The following is a 21,485-nucleotide window of genomic DNA, read 5'->3' on the forward strand; positions in this document are numbered from 1 at the left end:
TTACCCTAGCACCTCAGAGTATTTTACAACAACCTACAGTTTCATTTAGAAACCAAATAATGAAATATAGTGATCTACAACAGTAAGTACACAAAATTAAACAAAATCTATCCACCTCAGAACAGCAGTAGCTACTTGTGATGCAGTATCATTGACATCATAATCATAATTAGTAGAATTGAGGGAGGAATTGTAACAATGTATTATTTTCCATAACTTTCTCTGGGATGGAGATGGGAGACTAGCCTGTAATTACCCAGCTTATGCCTATATCCATGTAGCTGCAAAGGAACTACCATCACCCAGGAATATTTTTTTGCAGAACAAAGTGCTGAGTATCAGTAAATTGATCTTATGAGAAAGATCACTATTTTGCATACTATGGTCCTAAAAAATCAAAATTTATAGAATGCCTTAATTAAATACATGTAAGTATCACACAGGTGAATTAATTCACTATTTCTTTTTTGGCTTAGAAATTCCATGTTGGAGGCTTTCATACTTAAACCAGCTACCACTAAAACACTGAACAAGTAAAACTGACAGCAGAAAAAAAAAACATATGGAAAATGATAATGGGATGAATGATTCTGATATTTTGGCCATAGGTTACCTCCCCAGAATAGACTACTCTGTCTCTTTCACACCTGTATTACCCCTATATACCTTAACAAAGCAAATTCTCAATGTAAATTTCATATTGTCTTCTATTCCTTTGCTACCTCTGTTGTGTCTACTTACCTCCTGACGAATGTTCCCCTCCAGTAAAATTCCTGCAAATATTCACTACCTTCTACAGCTAGGTCATCTTCACTATAACGTTTTCCATACATCACCTAGCAAATTTCCACACTATTCACCTTTCCTCATCTACTCTCTGCTTTTTATTCTTATCACCTCCTATCTGCTTTCTACCATGTTTATCTTATTTCTCCTATCCATAAGTTGTATTTTTAAAACCTCACTGTACATGCCAAATTTTATTTGTATTAATATGTAATGGGTCTATATTTTACTGATTGCTGATTTTTTTCAAGTATAGATTTCAGTTATTGTTCATATTGTAACTTTAACCTTTATACTTTTCTCTCTTGTATAAAATTGCATATTTTTGTTACTGGAGCTTATCTCCCCAGGCCTTTGCTGAAACGGGGCTGACACAGCTCATTTGGACTATCTCAGTTAACAAAAGTGATAACTAACTAACTAACTAAATAAATAAATAAGTCCTTTGATCTAGAGATGCAACTAAAAACCCTGAGTCTGTGGCTTTGACCTTGAAAGTTCTCAGGCATGTCTACTTTGTTTTTACAGTCAAGCACTGATCACGCACTGATGTCAACCCTTTTAGCATACAATAAGGAAGATGTAGGCTTATCTTCTCAAAGTTCATTAAAATTCTTCATATACTTCATTATTTCCTAGTCCCACTAATCTTGCCTTCTCAATACTGTCACTCTACTAAAATCAACAATTAAACAAAAAAGGAAAACACTGACCCTTGTCTGGGGATTGAACTCAGGATCACCTATATGCTGTATGGCTGTCACTGCCGCTGATCCAAGAAGGAGTCTATGTATAGATAAGTACTTGATTTCTCCAGAGAGCAGTTTCACCTTTTAACCAGGAAACCACCATGATGGTGATTTTGAACACACAAACATCCTGTGTACTACAAACCATGAATCTAGTTCAGGGGTTCATAGTTTGTTATTAGGCTATTGGCTCAAGAGCCATTTTAAGACTAACCAAGCTTACATAAATTACTAAGATATTACAGATGTGTCAGTATTCCAGAGAATTTTATGGTTATGATATAGTCTTGTACACATCAAGTATTCACATGCTGTCCCTGTATATTAGAGACATTGGTGCTAAACCAGGGGTGAATTTGTCATTTCCCATTCATCGGTTCAAGTTACATTTCAATAAGGTTAGTAATGAGCTTTGCTTCACATGGATGGGAAGCCTGTTCCAGTGAAAAGATAATCTTTGAGACACATACCTGCCTCTCCAACATGAAGTGTTTATGTCACAGATGAGGTTAGGACCTTAGACTGGGTATTTCTGATGCTATTTGTTTTGCAGATATGCAGCAGTTCTGTCAGTGTGGGATAAGAGGATGCCTTGTAGGCTAGGCATAGATTACCATGCAGCAGTCTGTAGGAGACCGAGTACTGGGATAGAGCTTTGAGATGGTCTGCAAAGGACTTGATGTTTGCTCCCTGTATTCTTTCTGTGAGGAACCTTTGTCAGGTACATGTTCAGGGATGCACTGTACTTGATGACTGGTCTGATGAAAGCAGAGTAAAGATGAACAATGACCTCCTTGGACCTCCTTGGACCTGGATGCCATGCCCTTACTTATAAGTTGTGTAACATAGAATAATTTTCTTACTACAATAGACACATGGTTGTCAAAGGTCAGGTAACTGTCAATATGCATTCTCTGATCCCTGACCAGTGCATCAACTTTTAGGAGTGTATTATCAATGTAGTAATTTCCAGTGGTGGCCATCTTTCCAAAGGGTACTATTATGCATTTTTTCACACTGAGTTTAAGTCCATGGCTCTGGCACTAATGGTTTGTTTGTGTCAGGCTCTCTTGAAGGGTATCTGTGTCTTTAGGGCATTCATTGAAAATACATAGTTTGCAGTCATCTAAAAGCTTCATCAGCCAGAGGCTCTTGGCATTTGCCTTGACTTTAGAGAAGAAGATCTCAGAAAGGAGAGTCCCCAGTACCAATCACAGTGTAACTCTGCTAGTGACTGGCCTCTTTGTGGAGATGGATTCCTCTATTTAAACATCTTGTTTCCTATCAGTGAGCCAGCTGGCTACCCATGGGGTGACATATGGGTTCATGCCTAATTTTGTAAGTTTATCTACAATGCCCAAATGAGGTACTGTGTCAAATGGCTTGGCCAAATTGAGGAAGGCAGTTTGCACTGTTTTGACCTCATCCATAGCTTTAGTGACCTTCTTGAAGAAGTCCAGCAGGTTAAGTGGGAATTACCTGCCTTTGACAAAACTGTTTATCAGTTCCATGAGAATTGTTTCCATAAACCTGCATATGAGACTTTTCAGACTTATGGGTCTGTAGTTTCCTGGATCTGTTGAAGGTCCCCCTTTATTTTGAAGGATAACTGTTACAGTACTGCATTCATTAGGCATACAGCCTGTTTGGAGGTTTGGATTAAATAGAAATTCTAGTAGGCCTGATAGATCATGTTTCATTCTATTCAGAAGACATCCGGAGAAAGATGAGAAGTCTTTACCCTTTGTTGGTTTCTGGGAATCAGATTATAGCCATGACCTAATCTGTTAAGCAGGCGTCTTAATGGGTTAAGGGCAAGGCAAAAGAGCAGCGGTTACAGAGAGTCACCCGTCACCCTGGAATATCCCCCTTTGAATTTTTATCCCTGGAATAATATTTTTTCTTTTATCATGGCTTAACTGCAAAGTGGTTTGCTACTGTTTCATGGTCGCAGTGATGTAGTTATCAGTGTAGGGTGTATCTTATACATTTTAAGCACTCTTTTATCCATAAATGTGGGATACTGTCAAATGTTTTTTTTTGTCTATCCATGCCATACTTAGATTCTTCCCCATTTTACAGTTCTCCACTATGACTTTATTTAACAACAAATGATCCTTTACTCCATATGACTTTCTTTTATTACCCTTTTGTTCTATTGCCATAATTGAGTTTTCTTCTAAATTATTATAAACTCTGTCAGCATCAATTCCAGTATATAGTTTATACATTGTCAGAATGCAAGTTATTGGTTTGCAGTTCTTAGGGTAGATTGCAGGTTCACTCTTAAGTAGGAGCATTGTTTTTCCTGCTGTTAGCCAGGCTGGTGTCTGAGGTGTGCATATAAATAGTTCTTGCTTATGATTCGTGCAAAGATGTTAATACTTTTAGCCAGAAGTTAGGTACTGCATCAGGGTCTGGGATTTTCCAATTAGAGGTTTTTCTTAACTTTGTTTCAATCTCTCTGGCCATTACTTCACCCCATCTCATATCCTGTACAATTGAACTTCTTATGCTTTTTTTTACTTCTTCTATCTATTTAGCATCTTTGTTATGTTCCACAGGATCTTCGTAAATATTTCTCCAAAATGTATCTATTTCTTTTTTTTGGTGGTCTTTCAATTCATTTTACCTTGTTTACCAATTCTCTATAAAACTTTTTTGGGTCATCAGTAAATTGCCTATTTTGTACTTTTCCTTTATATTTATCTGTGTATCTTCTATACATGGAAATCAAACCAGAAGTACATAAAAATCGGGCAGCAAGTGAATGTGCTAAAAAAACAAAAGACAGAATATAAGTTGAAGGATCAGAGGAGATGGCAAGAAATGTGGAAATGCATACATATAGTTGCAAGTATTGAAAACTCCTGGAACAACCTCATGTTGATCAGGATCAAACTCAGGAATGGTTAAGGAGAGGCAAATTTAAACCAAAAGATGAAAGGTTAATATTGGCGGCCCAAGATAATGGACTGCATACACATTGGTTTACAAAGTCCATTGAGCATGTGGGAGAAACAGACAAATGTAGGTTTTGTAAAACAGAATTGGAAACAGTTGCTCACCTTGTAGCTGGTCGTGACATACTAATGGTAGAGGGACTGTATACTGAAAGACATAATAATGTGGCAAGACTGTTGCACTGGGGATTGTGCAAGCATTGTAATATTGAAGTAGCCGAAAAATAATGGAAATATGAGCCACAAAGCATCATAGAAGATGATAAAGTCTGCATCACATGGGATCACCCATTACCAACAGTTCAAAAATAGATGCGAGAAAAACAGATATAGTAGTCCATGAAAAGAAGACAAAAGTAGCACTGATCATTGAAATCACTACACTCAATGACTACAGTGTCTTGTGTATAGAGAGACACACAGTTATAAAATATCAGGATTTACAGGCAGAAATGAGAGCAATGTGGAAAAAAGATACCCAGACAGTTCCAGTAGTAGTAAGAGCAACTGATCTTATAAAAAAATCTACAATATGCAGGGTTTCTGTGATCAGTTCTGCAGAGGCAACTATGTTCTCATGGTTGGGGAGGCTTGGAATTTTGATAGACTCTTGCTTAGTAGGAGGTAACTAGATTTAGAATAGTTCTTAAATATTCCAGGGTTAGCTGGGGGCACAGGCTTAATATTTATTTAAAGGAAGACAACTTTGTGGTCTGACCTGAACAATGAGGACTTTACACTAGAGTGAATGCATCTTCCCCCCGTGTTTGTGAGGACTGAGTCAAAAATATTTGTGCTCCTGGTGGGTATGCAGAATAGCTGTTCAAAGGTGTTTGTGTTAACAAAGTCCAGGAATCTCTGGGCATTCGTGTTTGAGGTCATGTATGATTCACAGTTAATACAGGGGTAGTAAAAGTCACCATGAATATTGTGTTGGGTTGAATGTGGAGTGCCTAAAGTACATTCAAGTATGTGGTATGGGCCTTCCTGGATCAAGGAGAGGGACCTACAATTTGCAAGGATATGGTATGGGACTTTACTTATGGTCAGTTCGATATGAAGAAACTCAAGTGTGTCATCAAGATGGGGAGTACTACACAACCCCAAATTTACAGGTGCAGAGATTCCTAGACTTTGTAAACACAAACACCCTGGACCAGTTAGTGCATACACCTACTGCAGATACAAACATATTGTGTCACAAATATGAGAGAATGCTGCACCCCCACTCCCCCAGGGTTGTGTCCTCTCTGGTAACGTCAGACCACAAAGCAGTTTCCTTTGAAATAAGTATCAATTCTGTATCCCCAATAAACACTGGGACAGTTAGAAACTACTCCAAGGCAAACTACTTTTTATTAAGTGATAACTTGTCAAAAGTTCAAGCACCTCCAAACCCAGACAGCACAGCAGCCTATTCAGAATTATTCACAGATCTTTGTACAACCATGTCAATGATTACCTACCAGAAGTAAGCCCAGAACTAACTGAAACCACACACTAACCTGAGAGAGTCCAAAATTAAACAGGTTGTGCAACAAAACTAAAAATGTGATAGCTAAAATTAAGAACTATAACATGAAAAAAAAGATAAACACTCTCTCTTCAAACTGAATAGAAAACTTAGAGGACTAATTAAGTCCAAAAAAGCAAATTTTGAGGTAAAGATAACATCCCAGGTGAAAGACAAACATAAGATCTTCTTTAGCTATGTCTGATATCTCAAAGGCAGAACACAATAGTGTGCTGAACTGTTGGTAAATGGAGCCATGTTCATGTAACCAGGAGATACAACAAATCTTCTGGCTGACAAATTCAGCTCCATCTTTACCCCCTCTCACCCTTAGTCACACCCCAGGAAATACCACCTAGCATAACCCCTCCAACTACCAGTAAGGAGCATGCCTTATATGTACTCTCTAAGGCCAAGAATGCAGCTTTGATAAGTCCAGATAATATCCCAGGATGCTGCCTAAATAGCCTGAAATGACCTATCAACGCCACTGGAGTCACTATACAACCATAGCCTCTGCACAGGCTTCACGCCATGAGTGGTGGAGTACAACAGTCATCCCGTCTGTATAAGGGTGGACCATCAACAGATGCCAGCAACTACAGACTGTTACTCTGACTAGTCTCATATGCAAAGCCATGGAAAGAATTATCATGGAACTGGCTAACAATGAGAAAGGAAACCTTTAGACACTAGACCTAACCTAGTTTGGTTTTGTCAAAGGCAGAGCATGCCTACTGAAACTGGTGGATGTCTTTGAGAAGGTTACCAAGGCAATGGTTGAGGGCAGAATGGTGCATACTGCCTACATTAACCTAGCTAAGGATTTTGATACAAAACCCCACTATAAACAAACTCACAGAATTAGGCATAAACCCTGATGTAACTCACTGGATAGCCAGCTGGCTCACAGACAGGACCCAGGAAGATAGGTTTGTAGAGACCATCTCTACAAAGGGGACGGTCACCAGTGGAATCCTCTAAGGCTCTGTAATGGCTCTGCTCCTCTATGGCATCTATTTTTTACAAGCCAAGGTCAATGTCAATGGCCTGTGGCTTACTAAGTTTGCAGATGATTACAAGCTAGGAGCAACCATAGAAACCCCACCCCCCCAATATACTAACATCTTGCAGGAAGGGCTAACACAGACAAATGCCTAGTGTCAAAGCCACAGCTTAAAACTCAATGCCAAGAAATGCATAACTGTTCCTTTTGGGAAGTTAGCCAACCAGTAAAACAGCCTCAGTGATAAAACAACACTAAAAGTTGACACAGTAGTTAGGGATTTGTCATCACGTGTTGATAGTAGCCCGGCTTTTCAACACTATGTGTCTAAAGTAGTAAGAAAATCATTGTAGGCCACTCAACGTATAAGTAAGAGCATGGCATCTATGTCCAGAGAAGTCATCATGCCACTGTACTCAGTTCTCATCAAACCCTTCATCGAGTAAAGTGCCCCCTTCAGTATGTACCTGACCAGGCACATGAAACAAGTGGAATGTCCACAGAGGTTCCTCACAAAAAGAATATAGGAAATAAAGACAATGTCCTATTAAGATTACCTCAAAGCCCTATCTCTGTAGTCTGTTTCATATAGTCTGCTGCCTGGCATACACAGCATCCTTGGATCCTGCTCTGGTGGACCTTTTGCATATCTCCAAAATGAACGCAACCAGAATTACTAGATCTATGGATTTAAACTTTGCTTGTGACTTACATAGGACATGTCGGTGGGGCAGGTATGTATCTCAGAGAATCCCCATTCTCTGGAATAAGCATCCCATCCATATGAAGTAGAGCCCTTCCTTAACCCTATTCAAGTGCAACTCGGACCAGTGGATAGGAAATCGGAACTTCACCCTTAGTCCAACACCTATGTCTTTGACGGACAGAGGCAACCACTAAAGCATGCTATAACATAACTCCCTTAATATAACCTCTAAGGCACATTTACTCAAGGGATACATTTGGGTTGCATGACTAAGCTTATAAAGGCCCCATTGCTCATTACTCTAGTATATACCTATGAACCTATGAAAATATACTGTTTGACCAGCTGTAATGTGTGTTCACTTTTTGATGTAAATCAAGACTCCTCCACATTTAGACCCTGCCTGTGCAACAAATGGTCTAAATGTGTGGAAGGCATTATAGCCTAGCACTGCTAAGGTGTCCTCTGGAACTTTAAACCAAGTCTCAGTAACTGCGCAGATATCTATAGTCTTCAAGATTAGTAGAACTTCCAGGGAGTGAAGTTTCCTGTTTAGCCACCTGACATGAGTAATAACACCTCTAGATTGTCTTAGGCAGTTTAGCAATGTTAGTAGGTTTAACAGGTTGGCACTGCTTAAAAATGGCACTATTGGAGTACACAAGGTAGTAGCGAATATTCAAAAACCTGGGAAGTTGGGGAGACAGGTGCAGACCATCCCTGGCAAAGGAGCATAGTCGTTCTACCATATTCATTCAGGCAGAGAAATACTGTACCTGACTGGAGTGATGCCAAAAACGAATCCAATTATTAAAGTCAGTTATCTTCTGTTAGTACTGTGGCATCATAGGTTCATAGGTGTTTACTAGACTAACAACCAGAAGGGCCTTTTTAAGCCTAGTCAGGCATCCCAAATCTCTGGCAAGTTCTGATACCCATGAAAAGTGTAAACATGGGCTTGGAAGATGAAAAATTTATAGGTTGCCTGTGTCCACTAGAGACATAGGTGCCAAACCAGGGATGAAGTTTCAGTTTCCCATCCAATTGTCCAAGTTGCACTTGAATTGGGTTAGGGAGGAACTCTGCTTCACATGGATGGGCAGCCTGTTCCATAGATGAGGTAGTCTCTGAGATACATCCCTTTCTTACCAGCAGGTCCTATTTATATCACAGGCAAGGTGTAAGTCTTTAGAATGGGTAATTCTGGTGCTGTTTGTTTTCTGGATATGCAGGAGGTCCATCAGAGTGGGGTCAGACAATGCCCTGCATGCCAGGCATAGATCTCCTCTCAAAAGCCTGTAGGTGGCAGAATACAGGGAAAGGGCCTTGAGGCAGTTTGCATAGGACATTTTACTTATGCCCTGTATTCTTTTAGTGAGGAACCTCTGTGGACATTCCAATTGTTGGATATACCTGGTTAGGTACATACCAAAGGGGGCATTGTACTCAATGATAGGTCTGATGAATGCCAAATACAATGGAACAATCACTTCCTTGGACTTAGATGCCATACTTTTGTTTATAGGTTGCGCAACATAGAATGATTTCCTCACCACTGTAGACACGTGATGGTCAAAGTAGGTAGAGTGCTGCTCAATGCTAGGATCATATCAGCCAAGTCACATAGTCTGAGAGCTCCATCATGTCTCTTTTTAAGTAGTTCCGAGAGGTACACCAGAGATCATTTACACCCACATGGACTATGACAGAGGCATGCTGGTACTTCTGGTGCAATGACTTAAGTGCATGTATGATATGGTGGATCCTGGCCCCTGACAGGCAGAGGCAGCTGTCTCTCCTTGCTTAGCCTGGTGAGTGGGACATCTGTGTGTCTCACAACAGAGTTTTCTGTGACTAAAATATTGTGTTGTGTCGTGTGGTGGTTGGCCTTATGGGCTTAAAGTTGAGACACCTTGTGATGATGCTGTATGTGTCTTGCTGTGTGTTGTCTTAACAGAGTACTCTAGAGGTTGTCGAGGATACTTGTTTTGTGTGTGATTACTAGGAGGTCTTTGAGGTTTTGGAAGACTACATCTAAGAAACTCAAAATATGTAGTGCTATGTGTCTGGTTCATACACTCTGTAGTGGATATAGTGTGTGCTTCACTTGACAACCTGTTTGGTGTTGTTTGTGTTGGTAAGTGTGAGTCTTGCTTCCAGTGACATTTTGTAACCTAATCTCTCAAATACTGTATCAGTTTGCTTTATAATTAGGTGATTGTCATTAAGCATGAGACAATTGCTACATTGCCTCTGTAACCAAATCCACCAAGCTGGCTGCAGAGATAATAGGAATGTGCAAATCCATGATATAGGTCCTTGGAGGATCTTACAGCCAGCTACTAGGTTGTTACTTGTACTTTGAGGGCTGTGCTCCTCAAAAAATGCCAGTTGCTGTATACACAACTAGGTAATGGGAAGATTTCTGAGGTAGTCTATTATAATGAAAATTGTAAATCAAAGAACTTGTGATTATACAGGGTACATCCTGAGCAGTGATGTGCAAACAAGATGGTTTTATAGTAGCATAGAAAACAACTAAAATAAACAAAAATGCCCTCTGGCTAATCACAAAGTCACACTACAGGCTGACCAAAGTGATTCCCAGCTTGGATACAGTTCACGCTATCCCCACTTATCATTGGAATGCATACTTAATTCATCTTAATGCAGAATCCCTTTAGCAGGGCCAAAAGTGCAGGAATTAAGTATAATCAACAAATACAAAGTAGTAAATAACACAAACAGTAACACTGCCAGGAAGCTTCCCAAAGGTGCAGTTCTCAGCAATCTGCAAACAGTACAATACTGGGGCACTTGAAAATTATTTAAAGTGCAAAAATTGACACTGGAAACTACAAGGTGAAAAATACTGAGAGCAAAATCCAAAACTCAGAATCCACAATTCCCTCAGTCAGGCACACTGGTTACGAGGAAAGACGACAACTCAAGTTGTACAAGGTATTTTAATAACAGAGAGACTCCAAATTCTCAATACAAAACTCCAGATTAAGCGCTTTCATTCCATAAGGGAACTTCATCAGAATAACACTATCCAAAATGCAAAGCACTTAAAAAGTATCATCAATTAACATACACTTCTAGCAATAGGTTAATTGAATAATTACAAATAATTACATATTAAAATGTGGTCTAAGGTATCTTAAAATCAAACTCAGTAGAATAATATAAGAATAAATGAACAATATAACTGAAAAATAAAACTGGAAATAAAACTAAACATAAAACTTGTGTCTACAAACAACAATACATCTTCCAGCAGGTACCCAAGTGTTCTAGGAAAAACAAATTACCAGTCAAAGTTTTACCTCAAGGCTCTCTTCCTTAAAGCAGGGATAATGGAACAGTGTTCATTTAACCACGGAGGTAAACTCAAGGCTGTTTTCCTAGTCACCACCTCTCTCAAATTGTTTAACCTGTTCCAATACCCACAATTTGAAACAGTAATCTACACATACCAACGTGTGTTTAAAAAAAGCATTGGTGTCTTTCTTTCTACTGATTTCATAAAAATGCTCATATTTCCTCTGTTTCAGCTTTCTTTCTGTTATGCCAACATAGTATGAAAAACAGATTGAGCAAAATGCCAAATAAACAACCCCCCTTGTCTGGCAGTTGAAATAGCCTTTGGCTTTCAAAATCCCTCCAGGATGATGAAAATCAAATATGTCCGTATCAGCAATGAAAGAACATTGGGGGCACATACCACAATTGTGTGTGCCTCTCCTCCCTGTCCCAGTAGTACTGTTATTAATCCTTTCAAACAAATTATTTAGGTTGTAACCCCTTCTCAAACTAAATTTTGCATCCCTGGAAAAAATGTCCAAAGTATTGGGCATACTGGCAAAGATATCCCAGTAAGTCATGACAATATTTTTCATAACGCGGCTGCTTCTGTGAAAATCCATCACAACGTATAATTCCCTACCTTGGTGAGACTCACCACCTCCCACCTGCCTGTCAAGATCCACATCCATTGTTAACAAAGCACCATCCATTGTTTGTGAACAAGCAACTGGGTTTTCTATGGATAAAATAGGTTTATATCTGACACCCCATCCTTCCAATATTACATCTCTATGGAACTCACCATAGATTCTGGATACCCCCTTCTAACAAAGAGGTCTCCAATATATTCCAACCCCAATATTAAATCTTCCTTAAGGGTGGTAATGTGGGCAGCCCTAACCATCTGCCCTTTGACAATATTCCTCTTTTGGAAGTAGGGGTGTTCACTTTTAAAATGTTGGTATGAGTTAGAAAAATTTTTTTTCCAGTATAACCAGGAAACACATCTATGCATACTCAATTCCTTCCTAATGTCCACATCCAAAAAATTGATTTGTTTTCCCCCACATTGGATTTAAATTCCAGAAAATTGGTAGTTTTTTTAATGTAATCTAAATTTTTTTTAATAGTATCCCGTGGGCCCTTACATACAATAAATATATCTTCCAGGTACCGAAAATAGCTTCTAATATACTGGTAAAATGATGAAGTAAACACATAATATTGTTCCCAGTATAAAAGAACTATGTTGGCAAAATGGGGGCACAAGAGGCCCCCATAGCCACCCCACCTATCTGCTTGTAGTACTCCCCCTGGAAAAATATAAAATTGTTCTTAAGTACTGACTCCATTTTTTCCAAAACGAGTCTAAATTCCAAGGGGGAAAGGAAGTCAAAGTCCACTATAACTTCCTCAAACCAAGCCAGCCCTGTGTTGTGGGAATGACACTAAACAAATCTTTAATGTTGATTGTGAGGAAAAAATAGTCTGCATTAAATTCTATGTCCCTGAACTTAGTCAGGAAGTCCCATGAGTCTATAAGAATGTGGGGTAAGTGGTGTAGAATGGTTTTAACTTACTATCTACGTACATAGCAAGTGGTTGTGTTTTTGACCCTACTAAAGAGATGATTGGTCTCAAAGGGGGGTTTTGATCATCTTTGTGTGTTTTAATGATCCCAAAAATACCTGGAATCACTGATTTGGGAACCCTCATAAAGTCAAAAAGTTGTTTATCTAACACCCCCTGAAACAAGTTGTCTTCAAGATACATGTCCATATTCTTGTATGCCAAATTAATCTCATTTCTAGATAACTTCTTGATATTTTCCATCCCCATGTAAAATCTCTAGCATTTTACTAGAATGCAACCAATCTTCCTTCAAAACCACCCCTCCCCCATTGTCAGGCTTCATAATCCGGGCAGTGTTGCTCCTACTTAAATCAAAGACTAACTCTCTTTCTTCTTTGGATAAATTACCAAAGAAATACTGTCTATATTTATACTAGAGCCTCAAAATTATGAAGCAAAGGGTGGGTAGGGGGGAGTTAAAAGTACAATGTTAAAAGCACTCTTTTTCTTAAACTAGTTATTAGCTTCAGGAGCAACTTTACTTCATGTGAAAATCGTTATAGATAGAAAGTGGTCCATTAACCTGAATACACCTGAATACACTCAGAGTAAACTTCTAATTCCTCCTTCCTCTGCCTCTCTGACCTCCTGGTAGCGACCCTGAAAAGACATTTGCCTGGTCACTTGTGCATAAGATGGTTGGGTGGTTTGGTTCTGCAACTTTGGTGACCTCCTCACAGGAAAGTGTCCGACAGGTGCCCCCCCCCAAACCTCATTCTCAGACTCTACCCTGTGGTTAGGCACACTTTCCACACCACCATTAACTCCACCATCAACAGCATCATAATTAATTCTAGAATTAGGGCTGGGTTGTTTAGGCAAAAGGGCAGAGTACACCTTCCCACTCTGATACCTGTTGCTCAGGCTGTTGCAGAGAGATTGACCTACTGCCAGCTGCCAGCTGTGATATTGAGAAAATATAAGTGTTTATTCTCATTTTTTGTCTGCATTTTGATTTAATATCTCTGTAATCTGTACAACTGTACTTATTCTTTTTCTTGTGTGTTATAGCTGTATATTTTCTTAGTGTTGACCTCAGTTGTACTGAAATCCTTTGGCTGGAGGCCTTGTCTGTTTTCTTAGTAGCAGTAAGTTTTCAGAACTAGTTTAATCCGGCCAAAGTATTCCTGCATCTGTATTGTTTGGTTTCTGTCCTGTGTTTTAAATCAGTTATACCTGTTGCTCAGGCTGCTGCAGAGAGATTGACCTACTGCCAGCTGTGATACTGAGAAAAGATAAATGTTTATTCTCATTTCTTGTCTGCATTTTGATTTAATATCTCTGTAATCTGTACGACTGTACTTATTCTTCTTCTTGTGTGTTATAGCTGTATATCTTAGTGTTGACCTCAGTTGTAGTGAAATCCTTTGTCTGGAGGTCTTGTCTGTTTTCTTAGTGGCAGTAAGTTTTCAGAACTAGTTTCATCTGGCCAAAGTATTCCTGCATCTGTATTGTTTGGTTTCTGTCCTGTGTTTTAAATCAGATATACCTGTTGCTCAGGCTGCTGCAGAGAGATTGACCTACTGCCAGCTGTGATATTGAGAAAAGATAAATGTCTATTCTCATTTTTTGTCTGCATTTTGATTTAATATCTCTGTAATCTGTACAACTGTACTTATTCTTCTTCTTGTTTGTCCCCATCCACCTCCCTGTTCTTGTTTTGGTGTTAGTGTTGGTGGCTCTGGAATTGCCCGTCCCCTCCTGTAAGTCTGTATTTGAACACTCCTGAGTCCATCTCATTTGCTCACTTAACCGAATGCAGTGAGATCATATTCTGAGTCTAGTGTTCACTCTACATAATACAGAGAGACGATTTGAGAAGGCAAACCCACTTAGGTTCTTCCTTTGCACTTTAGTAACAAAAAAAAAAAAAAATATATATATATATATATATATATATATATATATATATATCTGCTTTTACTGTATTTGTGTTTCCTCCTACTTTATTTTGCTTTTGCCTCTTCTTAAAAGTACTCAATTTTATTTATTCTGCTGCACTTATTGCTGCTTGGTAGTAGCCTGATTAAATTGTAACTGTTATTCTAAGTCTTTTGGTTTAAGCACTTGGGCTTCATACCAGTTGTTTTACATTAAGAAGGTTTGTGGTCTGCACTGTTGTGGCAGGACAGGTAGCTTACATCCTTCTAAGCAGGGAATTGCTGATTGAAAGCTCAGTGTCTGCTATTCTAAAAGTGTATTAGTTCTGGTTTAAGCACTTGAGCTTCAGGCCAGTTATTCTACATTAAGAAGGTTTGTGGTCTGCACTCTTGTGGGAGGAGAGGCCGGATTCTGCCCTTCTGAGCTGGGAATTTCTGGTCACAGGCTTATTGTGCCTGCTTATTCGAACTTTCTTTCTGAAATTGGTGCGCCTTGTTGCTGTAGAATAGGACCAGATTCAGGCCTGCTGAATCTAGCTTTGTTTGTATAACTTGAACACTGATCCAGGCCATCTTTTTGTAGAAGTTTCCCCTTCACCCTAGTAGCAGGAATGTGCAGTTAGAACTTCTCGGATTGAAGACTTCTGGAACAGGACTCAGTTCTGAGTTTTTTTCTGGTTAATTGGGTAACTTGTTTAAATCAGATTGTTCGTTTTCTATTGTTTTACATATATATATATATATATATATATATATATATATAAAAAAAATTGCACTTTATTCATCTGCTTTTACTGTATTTGTGTTTCTTCCTTCTTTATTACTAGGGGCATTGACTACAACTCTGAACTGAGATATATAACAATAAGCATCTTTTTATGCGCATTTAAAGTGTTTTTTTTATTGTATCTGCTTTATTTTCTGAAAAAATATATATACTTGTTTCTCGCCTTTCTAAGCTAGTATAGTCCAGTTTTCAGGTTAGTGCTGAATTCAGGGCTGTGTTACAAATCTCTGTGTCTGCCCATACCTTAATTGGATAGAAGGAAGTTTCTCTGTTCACCTGTAAGAGAGGGGAGCATTGAGCAGCCTATCTGTCCCTGGAGGAGTGGTTTCAGACCAGAAAGTAGTAGTTTATTGGCCATTTTGGGGTAATTTCTATCTCTTTCATTTCCCTGCTATAAAGTCCGCATTTGCCTGGTTTTACTTGCCGGGCAGGGACGGTTAGCTAGGGTATAACTATTCCCGGCTCCACAAAGTCTCCTCTTCAATTTTTCCCTTGGAACTAGACAAACTTTCAACTTAAGCACTCAAGCCATTAATTTCTCAACCCAGCACTTGCTCAAGACTCATAGCAAGCACTTATAAACCCTGGCATGACAAAATGACAAGGCTCTCTATTCGACCTTAACAGCCATTCAGTAAAACAGTTTACTATACCTATCCGGGCATGTCCAAAGGGCAGTTTCAGGTGTACTTTCCAGTCCAACTGGTGAATCTGGGCATTTTGAGGCAGTGTTACAACTGCCTGATGTACACAGACAACCCTCTCCTCCTACCACCAAACACTAATACATGCGAGAAATGCAATTATACAGCCAAACTGGAGGCTAAGCTCTCTCAACCCAAGACTGGATCAGACAGTCAAGAGGAGAAGGGAAATACTGGCATCACACCACCAGTCTCACATAGACCCATTAAACCACCACCAGCAAAAAATACATGTAAATACATGAAAACATACTCGGAGGCTCTAAATAAAAATCTGCAAAAGCAACAGAGCCCTCCAAAGCAGATATCCAAGCAACCTCCACCCACCAACACAAACCATGAAACACATACTTCACAAAAACATTGTGCCATGCAATCACAGCCCTCAAGGCAAAATAACATACCCAACATACTAGTAATAGGTGACTCTATAGTCAGGCACGCTGACGTCCCACTCACTAGGCTGAACAAGGAGAAGGTTACTATTAGCTGCCTCTAGGGTGCCAGGATCTGCCACATAACACAAGTACTCAGGTCACTCCAGACAAGTACAAATATGACTCTGTCATTGTCCATGTTGGTGTGAATGACCTGAGCCATACCTCCCTGGACTACATGAAAAGAGACATGGAAGAGCTCTCTGATCATGTAGCCCAGGCCGGTATGACCCTGACCCTGAGTAGCATCCTGCCCTCACCAAGAATGATACCACTGTATAAAGACAAAATTATCAATTTCAACAATTAGCTAAGTTTCTGGTGTCATTCAAAGAGAATCCAGTGTCTGTCAGCCTGGGATGACATAAGCCATGCTGCTTCGCTAGAGATGGCTTGCACCTGTCACCCTTAGGCTATCAAATACTGGCCAAGGCTCTTGCCACCCCCACAGTGCCTTTTTTAGGCAAGGCTCAAAAGACAAACCCACCACCGTAAATAGCACAAGTAACAAAAATCTGAGGGCAATACTACTCAATGCCAGAAGTCTAAACCTCAGAATGCACACACTCAAGGCACTCCTCAGTATGGAGAAAATCGATATATGTGCAGTAACAGAAACCTGGTTTAAGGCTCCAGAGAGCACACCAGCACTACCAGGCTACAACTCATACCATACATTTTGACCACAGAACCCGGACCGAAATACGAAAGGTGGGGGAGTATCCATATTCATCAAGGATACCCACACCTCCAGGTTAGTGGCACAGCATGATGCTTCAGAGATTATCCACATGCAACTAACAATGGGCAAAACTGCAATTCAAATTGTAGCTTGCTACAGATCACCCAACATGTCCCAGGACCCCAATTCCACATTTCTGGAAACACTGGGTAACATTAAGGTCCTACCAAACACCCTAATATTGGGTGATTTCAACTACCCATACATTAACTGGGAGAACTACTCAAGTACTAACTCCCTTGCCTAACATTTCCTAGAATTTATAAACTCAAACACCCTGGAACAACTGGTCAACACTCCCACCAGAGGTGACAATATATTGGACCTGGTCAGTACCAACATGGGTGACCGATGTTCCACACCGGAGGTCAACCCCTTACTGGTTAGATCTGACCATAAACAAATCACTTTGGATATCCACATTCCACCCCCACCCCCGGTCAAGGAAACCACCATGCAAAACTTTTCAAAAGCAAACTTCACGTTACTTAAGACGGAGGTGGAAAGTTTCAAAGCCCCCATGCTAAAGGATAGTGCTGTCCAAGCTGCAAAATCCTTTACTAATGCATTCTACAGGCATCTACAAGAATGCATGGATCGTGCTATCCCAAGCAAAACCAAGACTCACTCCTCCAAGAAAAGGAAACCAGTCTGGTGGACCCCTGCAATAAACAAGCTATACAATAGAAGGAGGAAACTAGTACAGAAAAGAGTAAAATCCCAAGAAGGGCAGACATCCCTGATCAGTATCAGCAAGAAACTACGATCCCTCATAAAATCGTCCAAGGTGAGCTTTGAAAGAAAACTTGCCAAGGACTCCACAGATAACCACAAGGCATTCTTTAGCTATGTCAAGAATCTAAGCGGCAATGCTCAGTTCTACTCAGAGTTAGTGTAGAATGGAACAAAATACACTGAACCAACTGATATTGCCAACATCCTGGCAGACAGGTTCAGTGCAAACTTCACTCCCCTCTCACCCCCAAAAGGGCACATAATCATACCAGAAGAATGTAGAGCCCCTGAAATCAAAGACACTTAGGTTGAAATAGCCCTCTCTAAAGCCAAAAACACAGCATCAATGGGACCGGATGGTGTCCCAGGCTGTGTCCTACATGAGCTCAAAGACAAACTAACCCTTCACCAAAACACACTGTTCAAACTCAGCCTTTCCACAGGCTATATACCCATAGAGTGGTGCACAGCGATGGTTATTCCACTCTACAAAGGTGGAGCCACAACAGACCTCGGGAACTATCGCTCTATAAGCCTGACTAGCTTGGTCTGCAAGGCTATGGAGCACATCATCATGGAACTCATTAACAGAGACATTGGGAACCTCCAAACACTGGACCCTACCCAGTTCGGCTTTGTTAAGGGCAGATCATGCCTCCTAAACCTGGTGGACTTCTATGAGACATTAACTAAGGCTATAGACAAGGGAAAGGTGGTACACACAGCCTACCTAGACCTTGCAAATGCCTTCAACACCATTCCCCATTCTGGTATTACAGACAAGCTCACCAGTCTGAACATAAACCCCTATGTCACAAGATGAGTTGCCAATTGGCTCATGGACAGAACCCACATGGTGAGAGTTGTGGGAGCTAGGTCTGACTCTAAACCGGTTACAAGTGGCATTTCCCAGGGCTCAGTCCTATGACCCCTCCTGTTTGGCATATCCTTCTCAGAGGTATAGACAAGCACAGGAGGACTATGGCTGACCAAGTTCACAGACGACTGCAAACTAGGGGCTATAATTCACTCACTGGCTAACACAGACATCCTCCAAAAGGGTCTCACTGAGACGGATACCTGGTGTCAAAATAATGGCCTCAAGCTAAATGCCAAAAAGTGCATAGTAATTCCCTTTGGAAATAGCAAAGTACCCACAAACTACCACAGAGGTGGTAGTCCCCTAAATATGGAAAACATAATAAGGGATCTGGGGACCAAAGTAGATAGTAATCTCTCCTTTGATAATCACATTGCCAAAGTGGTTAGAAAATCCTTCTATGTGGCCCACCTAATCACAAAAGGGTTTGCATCCAGATCAGAAGAGATCATTGTGCCCCTTTTCTCATCACTCATCAGACCCATCATAGAGTACAATGCCCCATTTGGGATGTATCTTACAAGACACCTGCAACAGCTGGAAAGACCACAGAAGTACCTCACCAAGAGGATCACTGTCCTCAAACAGATGGCCTATGCAGCTCGACTGAAGAAACTCCAGCTGTACTCGGTTGCATACCGCCTGTTCAGAGGTGATCACTGCCTGACATACAAGGCCATGTCCAACCCAGAATTGATGAACATGCTCCACCTAAAGAAAACCTTATCCCCTCGAGCCACACACTCTAGGGATCTAAACCTCACCACAACAATAAATAGGATGTGCTGGAGGGATAGATTCCTGTACCAGAGACTTCCCATGCTTTGGAACAAGATTACAATCTACATTAGACAGAGCTCCTTGCTAGCACTCTTCAAGAGAAACCTTAATGAGTGGATGGGAAACAGAAGGTTTACCCCGGGGATCACTTCAGTGGCTTTGCTGGACAGAGGCACAGGGAACTAATTTAAGGGGGCGGCGAAAGCCAATACATTCTGGCTAGGCTTATAAATACCTTCGTGCACATAGCCTAGTACCTACCTATGAACCTATGAACCTATCAAATTCCAAAACCCTCTCATCAACTCCTGGACCCAAATTGGTAGCAATAGGATGATTTCCACATTGTCCTCATTGTCCAGAGCCATTCAATTTGCCATGATTCACATTTTTGCATTCCGTGACAGTAAATCCTCAGACATCTTCACTCCCTGCTGCCTGTGAAACCGGAAATGACGTCAGATCTCTCTGTCCTGCTTGGTAGCAGGGAATATAGTCCTCCACAGAGTTAGAAACCCCTTCCTCTAGTGAAAACAGTTGAATTAATTTAGTAAATTCTCTCAGACATGAACGTTGACTTCCCTTAGATGAAAGAGGACCTCGCAAACCAGATCCTGACATTTCATCAAAGAAAACCCATAAACACTGGTAACCACAAGGTGAAAAATACTGAGATGAAAATCTAAAACTCAGAACCCACAGTTCTTTCAGTCAGGCACACTGGTTATGCAGAAAAATGACAACTCAAGTTGTACACGGTATTTTAATAACAGCTAGACTCCAAATTCTCAATACAAAACTTCAGATTAAGCGCTTTCTTTCAACAAATTTAGACAACCTTTCAACTTAAGCACTCAAACCATTCACTTCTTATCCCGGCACTTGGTCAAAACTTATAGCAACCATTAATAAACTTTAGCAATAGACCCCCCCCTATACTGTAGAGAAGGACAAGGCTCTCTATTCAACCTTACCAGCCAATCAGTAAAACAGTTCACTGTCCCTATCCAGACATGGCCAAAGGACAGTTTCAGGTGTACTCTCTGTTCCAACTGGTGAATCTGGGCATTTAGAGGCAATGTTACAATTGCCTCATGTACACAGACAACCTTATCCTCCTTCCACCAAACACTAATACATGCGAGAGATGCAATTATACAGCCAAACTGGAGGCTAAGCTCTCTCAACCCAAGACTGGACCAGGCAGTCAAGAGGAGAAGGGAATTACTTGCATCACACCACCAGTCTCACATAGACCTATGAAACCAGTACCAGGAAAAAACACACATAAATACATGAAAACATACTCGGAGGCTCTAAATAAAAATCTGCAAAAGCAACAGAGACCTCTAAAGCAGACATCCAAGCAACCTCCACCCCCCAACACAAACCATGAAACACATACTTTACAAAACCAGTGTGCCATGCAATCACAGCCCTTAAGGCAAAATAACATACCCAGCACACTAGTAATAGGTGACTCTATAGTCAGGCACACTGATGTCCCACTCACTAGACTGAACAAGGAGAAGGTTACCTGTCGGGTGCCAAGATCCACCACATAACGCAAGCACTCAGGTCACTCCAGAATAAGTACAAATATGACTCTGTCATTGTCCATGTTGGTGTGAATGACCTGAGCCGTACCTCCCTGGACTACATGAAAAGAGAAATGGAGGAGCTCTCTGATCACGTAGCCCAGGCCGGTATGACCCTGACCCTGAGTAGCATCCTGCCCTCACCAAGAATAACCCCACGGTATAGAGAAAAAATGATCAATTTCAACAGTTGGCTAAGCTTCTGGTGTCATTCAAAGGGGATCCAGTGTCTGTCAGCCTGGGATGACATGCTCGACAAGCCACGCTGCTTCGCTAAA

Source organism: Protopterus annectens, chromosome 1.part2, assembly GCF_019279795.1.
Source record: "Protopterus annectens isolate FY-2018-M chromosome 1.part2, PAN1.0, whole genome shotgun sequence".
Classification (NCBI taxonomy): domain Eukaryota; kingdom Metazoa; phylum Chordata; order Ceratodontiformes; family Protopteridae; genus Protopterus; species Protopterus annectens.